This window comes from Gracilinanus agilis, chromosome 3, assembly GCF_016433145.1.
Source record: "Gracilinanus agilis isolate LMUSP501 chromosome 3, AgileGrace, whole genome shotgun sequence".
NCBI classification, from domain to species: Eukaryota; Metazoa; Chordata; class Mammalia; order Didelphimorphia; family Didelphidae; genus Gracilinanus; species Gracilinanus agilis.
Window position 1 is genome coordinate 53,568,051 of NC_058132.1, and position 6,611 is coordinate 53,574,661.

At 37.7% G+C, this 6,611-nt stretch overlaps 1 pseudogene; it reads left to right on the forward strand.

The window, feature by feature from the left end:
- The first annotated feature begins 5,208 nt into the window (after positions 1-5,208).
- LOC123240988 overlaps positions 5,209-6,611 on the forward strand; it is a 33,564-nt pseudogene continuing 32,161 nt past the window's right edge.

Consider the following 6,611-nt stretch of genomic DNA (forward strand, 5'->3'; position numbering starts at 1 on the left):
CTGACAGAGACAGATACTGGGGAGGGATGCTATTGAAGGCTCTTTGTTCCTTCTCACTGCAAGCACATTGACTCTCTCTTCCCTCTTATTTTCTCTCCCCTCCATTTTCTTCTCTTACTCTTGACATCTATAATCTTGCTTCTCTTCTCACTTCTTTCTCTCCTCTACCCTTTTTCTCTCTCCTCTTCCTTTTTCTTCTGTTTCTTGTGCCTTCTCCTACATTTTCCCCTCTCCTATTTTGTTCCCCTTTTCTTGGTCTGCTTTCCTCTTTCCCCTTTTACTCTCTCTTTCATCTATTTCCTGTCCCCACCTCTCTCTCTTTCTATTTCTTCTCTTTTCTTCCCTCTTACCATCCACCTGTCTTTTCCCTCCCCTTTTTCTTCACTCCTTTTTTCTTTTGGTTGGCTGATTGATTCCTTGATTCTTCTCTTCTTTTCTCATTCCCTCTAATCTTCTCTCTTTTATTTCTTCCCTGTTTTTCAACTCTCCTTTACCATGTCTCCTCTCTCTTTCTCTTTCCTCCCCTTCTCCTTTGTCTCCATCTCCCCACCGTTTTCCCTTTCCTTTCTGTTTTTCATCAGCCTCTGCTTCATTTTTTTTGAGCTATCCCAGAGGAGGCTGCTGAAGTTGTCTGTATGGAAGAATGTGCCCAATCGGGCCCTGTGCCAACTGAGGTCTTTGTGTAAAGAGAAAGAATGTAGGTCAATGAGATAAATTGTTCATTCAAGGTGAGCCTGAGCGAGAGTGAGGCGCCTCTGATCACAAGTGGCTGGAGCATCAGAGCACATGTCAGATGAATTCTTCTTTTCTAGGCTCTGAAAAGCAACTGCTACTGCCTCTGAAGGTGAACCCCCCCCCCTGCCCCTTCACCCCTCTCTCACAACTGAGGGTAAAGGTCCAGGGAAACCTTCTGTGGGCTAGATGTATGGCAATCTTGACAGAGTCTAGTTTGTGTTAGGACATTGTGGTATGAGGAGCTGGGGTCACACCCAAATGCTACCTAGCACCATCATCACCCTCTATAACACAATTTATATTATAAAAGAGCTTTGGAGAATGATTTGTCTATACACATTGCTTGGCTGAGATTCAAATGAGGAAATGACTTGCATGCACCTGATAGTAAACTCCTATAAGTGATATTTTTAATTTATAGAATGTTATAGCTGGAAGAACTCTAAGAACACAGAATATAAGAGCTTGGAGGAACTTTAGAACACAGAATTTAAGAGCTAGGAAGGGCCTTAGAACACAGAATGTCAGAGTTGGAGGTGGGAGTAGGGGAGGGTTTTAGAACAGAGAATGCCATAGCTGAGAGGATATTGAGAAAACAGAATGTCAGATCTAGGAAGGCCCCTAGAATACAGAATGTCAGAGCTGGGAGGGGCTTTAGAACATAGAATTTAAGAGTTAGTGAGGACCTTAGAACATAGAATATCAGATCTTAAGGGAGTGTTAGAACAGATAATGTCAGAGCTGGCAGGACTCTTAGAGAACAGAATATTACAGCTGGGAGGATTCTTAGAACATAGAATAACAGAAATGGAAGGAAGATTTGACCAAAAAAGCATCAGAGCTGGAAGAGGTATTAGATTATAGAATGTTAGACCTAGCCTCAGTCTTAGAATATAGAATGTTAGAGCTAAAAAGAAACTTTACAACAATGAGCTTCAGAAAAGTAAGGGACCTTAGATCATAGACAGTCAGAATAGGAAGGAATGCTCAAATATTCGATGTCAGAACTGGCCAGGACCTTAGAAAAGAGAATGTTGGATGTACTTGAAGGAACTCACTATGCTTCTGATCAGACTTGGTTCTTCCTAAAGGCAGAAATAATGTATTCTTAAAGTTGGAATGAATGGAAGGGATCTGCTAGTCCAATAAATCAACCAACCAATAAAAATTAATTCAACACCCATTACTGTGCTAGGAACTGGGGATAAAAAGAAATAAGGAAACAGTCCATCATCTCAAGGAGCTTACATTCTGTTGGGAGAGACAACATATACCTGTGTAAGGAAAGAAGAAGGAAGAAGACTTGTTTGTAAATTACTAAGTACTTTACAAATATAAGCTCATTTTATCCTCATAACCCTGGGGGTAGGTGTTATCATTTTCCTTTTTTTATAGTTGAATGAATAGAGCAACTATTAATTGCTTACTGTGTGTAAAGCACTGGGAATACAAATGGAAAATAATGACAGTTCTTGTTCTCAAGGAGTTGCCTATTTATGCAAGTATAATGCATATAGTTAGAAGTATAATAGAAAATACAGGGCTTGGGGGAGAGACACTAACATATGGTGGATCAAGAAAAAGTTTACATAGAGGGTGGTACTTGAGCAGATCTCTGAAGGAAATTAATAATTTTAATTCCTAACTAGAGGAGAGACAACTTTCTAGGAATGAGAAATAGCTTGGCCAAAGGCACAGAGCTGGGAAATGGAATATACTTCCTTTCTTCTTATTCAATTCTGTCCAATTTTTCATGACATCATTTGAAGATTTCTAGAATGGTTTGCCATTTCCTTCTCCCTTGCATTTTATAGATAAGAAACTGAGGCAAATAGGGCTAAATGATTTGCCAAGGGTCACACAGCTAGTATCTGGGACCAGATTTGAACTCAGAAAGATGAATCTTCCTGACTTGAGGTCTGGAAGTCTTCCTTTGCACCACCTAGTTGCTCCTACATACTTTCTGAAAAATAGCAAAAAAAAACTGGTCTGACTGTATCCTAGAGTATATGAGGAGCAGTAATATATAATAAGCCTGGTAAAGTCTCCTTTCTACTACAAATCTTATAAGAAGTTCATCCAATTTTTCTTGAAGACCTCCAAAAAAAGGGAAATTCACTATCTCTTGAGACTACTCCTATTTAACAACTACAATTGATGAGAAATTATTTCTTTGCAGTTTTTATCAATTTTTCTATTTGTGTTCTCTGAATCAGAGCAGAGCAAACCTAATGCTTCCTCTACGTTGGACAGCTTTCTATATACTTAAAGTGGCCATTTTCTCTGTGAGTTTTCTTTTGGTAAATATTCCCAGTATACAATGGATTCTCATGGGGCAAGAACTCAAGACCCCTCACTAACCTGGTAGACTCCCCCTTTGGTTTCATTTTAGTCTTACCAGGGCAGTATATAATGAAGGTAACACAGTGTCCTCCACATGCTCTGTAATTTACTGTATCTTGCAACATACTAAGACTGAGCAATTTTTCTTGATTGCCATATCTTAATAATGGACTCATATTGATCTTGTGGTCCACTAAAACCCCCAGATCTTAAAAAAAAATCACTGATACCTTTTATTTGTGGATATCTTTTATTTATTATTTTTATTATATTACCTTTTATCATATATTATTCATATCTTTAGTTATATACTACAGATGTTTCCTAATATCTGCCCCCAGACTTGCCCCCTGATCTCCATTATAAAAAAGAACAATGATTAGGCAAAACCAACCAACACAGCAATCTTGTCAGTTAGTCAACAAACATTTATTAAAAATCTACTATGCTGGGGATACAAAGAAAAGAGAACAATTTCTGTTCTTGAAAGAATTCATTATGATGGGGGAGAAAACATATATGTATAGGAAGAATTGAAGATAATAATCATCAGAGGAAATCCTGTAACCATGGAAAAATATTCTAAATTAATTAAACATAAATTTTCAAATTAAAAAATGAAGAATTTAGATAAAAATGACCTGTAACTATAACATTCTAGGAATATTTGATAAGTCTGATTCCTGACAAGGCCCTTACCCTCTCTGCTAATAACAGTGGGTTGGGGTGATCTTTGAACTTGAATTGGGAAGACTGGATCTAAATCTTGCCTCTGATGTTTGCTTGCTCAGTGACCTTACACAAGTCATATATTCCTCTAAGCTTAGTTTCTTCCTAAATGAAGAATTTGGGCAGGGGCCAGGCAGCTAGGGGCTTAGTGGATTGAGAGCCAGTCCCAGAGATGGGAGGTCCTGGGTTCAAATCTGGCCTTAGACACTTCCTCACTCTGTGTCCCTGTGCAAGTGACTTAACCCCCATTGTCTAGCCCTGGCCACTCTTTTGCTTTGGAAATAATACACAGTATTGATTCTAAGACAGAAGGTAAGGGTTTTAAAAAAAATAAATGAAGAATTTGTTTGAATTAAATGAAGCAGTTATTATTTACTTATAATATGCAAAGCACTGGGGATACGAATGGCAAAGCATGACAGTCCCTGCTCTCAAAGAGCTCACGTTCCAATTGGGGAGACAACACATATGGAAGATTTCAGGTATAATTCAAATGAAAAGGTCTCATGGTCTTTAGAGTAAAACGGCAAAACAGATGATAATGCCTCTCATTTAATGTTATTTCCACTGATAAAACTAAATCAGTTTTTTGAAGTGGAACCACTTGATAGTGTCAAGGACTTTGGCAGCATGAACTTTCTTTTCTTAATCTTCAATAGTTGTGACATCTTAAGGAATCAGTGTGGCTGAACATAAATATCCTTTAGTTTCCTAAAGGATGTATAGACAGCATAGGAGAGACCATGAAACTATGTAGGTATAAGCAAGGTGGGGTTTCTTAACTATATGCCCCATTATAATATGTAGGGAAGTAGATCATGTATGTGTGCATATATATATGTATGTAGGGAATCATGTGTGTACATGTATATATGTAGGGAATAAACTCATTTATATGTGTGTGTATACACACACACACACACATATATATATATTTATGTAATATATACTTTGGAATTGTTAACTCTAAATCTCACTCAAAATGGTAGAGTGAATCCCTAGAGGACAGTATTATACCTCCCTTCAGGGTCTACGGGGAGCCCTGAGAGGTTAGATGATATCTTTCTACTTAGAGTAGAAATGCAGAATAGAGTGGGGGAGAGAGAGAGGTGCAGGAGGTAATTCTGAGCATGAAGAGTTGGGGGGATCCATTACATTATTGTTATATGAAGCTCAAAGGCTATAGGACAATAGGGTCATAGATTTAGAACTGGAAGGAACATTCGATGCCATCTAGTTCAAGTTCAAGGAGAAGAAACAGAGGCTTCCAGAGCTTGAAAGACTTCTCCACGGTCAGTTAGTCAGTAGAAGAGCTGAGTCTGGAACGTAGATCCTTTGATGTCAATTGTAACACTATTCACTGCACTATACTGTGTCCTACAGAGACCACTGGTTATAGTCATGGAGAAAGTTGAGCTTGAATTTGGCCTTGTTGAGTGGGTAAAGGAAGAGGAAGCAACAAGACTCTGTGGTCAGGAAGAATGGTATAGACTTAGAGGATTTCCCATCAGCTGCTTAGCTGTCAGTAGTGTTTGCATTGAAGCTGATGTGGTGGGAAAAGGTCAGATTGAAGATTTTACAAAAGCCACAGCGTACCTAAATGGAACATATTGAGGATTCCAGGAAGAGGACTTCTAGGAGCTATGCCTTACTTCTTGGTCTATTTGCTTTTTAAGCTTGAACTCACTTTTCCCTGGACTCTGTATATACTTGGAAGAGAGTATATCATGGCTTTTTTTAGTGGGGGGGATATTTTGTGCCATCTGTTTAAATTATATCACATGAGTAAGTACCCTGTTTTAAAGCTAATTAAGTGTGTGATTCATTGGTATCAACTGATAATCGTTTAGAGAGTACATAGGTGAGAACTTGTGAATTAGAACATATATATGTATATAAAATGCATATGTAGATGTAACATATATGCATATAGGGCAGTTATGTGGTGTAGTGGATAGAACACTGGCATGGAATGAGGAAAACGAGTTCAAATCTAGCCTTAGACACCTACTAGCTGTAGCTGTTTGATCCTGGGCAAGTCACTTAACTCTGTTTTCCTCAATTTCCTCAATCTGCAAAATAACCTGGAGAAGAAATGGTCAATCACTCCAGTATCTTTGCCAAGAAAACCCCAAATGAGGTTATGAAGAGTCCATTAGGATTCTTTGTTTAGAATGACATGTAGATACACATGATACATACATGTATAGCATGTATACTTGGCTCTATGGACACACCTGCGTGTATACAATACACATATGCTTGTATATATACATACATTTATTTGTACATACAGATATAAAGAAAGGGATGATATAGAGATAGAAAGAGAAATAGTAGAATACTTTTTGTGCAACAGAAACTTTGGAAATTATTGGAGAAGGATTATGGATTCTTTTTTTTTTTTTGCTTGGAACTCTCCAACAATTTCCAAAATGACTGCAACACAAGAGAGATTCTATGATTCTAGGTTCAGAAATGACAAAAGTGTAAATAATATCAATGAAAGAAAAAGTTGAGAAAAGAAAACATAACCTCTCTGGTCTCATTTTCCTCATCTATATAATAGAGATGACAATTTTTCTGCTACTTATTGCAGGGGATGTTGTCATGGCTCAACAATAAAATAAATATGAATACTTTGAAAAGTCTGAATATCATAGGAAAGGGAAAGGAGCTCTCTGGTCATATTTATCCAACAATCACTCCTAAGGGAACAATGCAAGAAGACTGATGGGAACAAAGAAAGAAAGAAAGAAAGAAAGAAAGAAAGAAAGAAAGAAAGGAAGGAAGGAAGGAAGGAA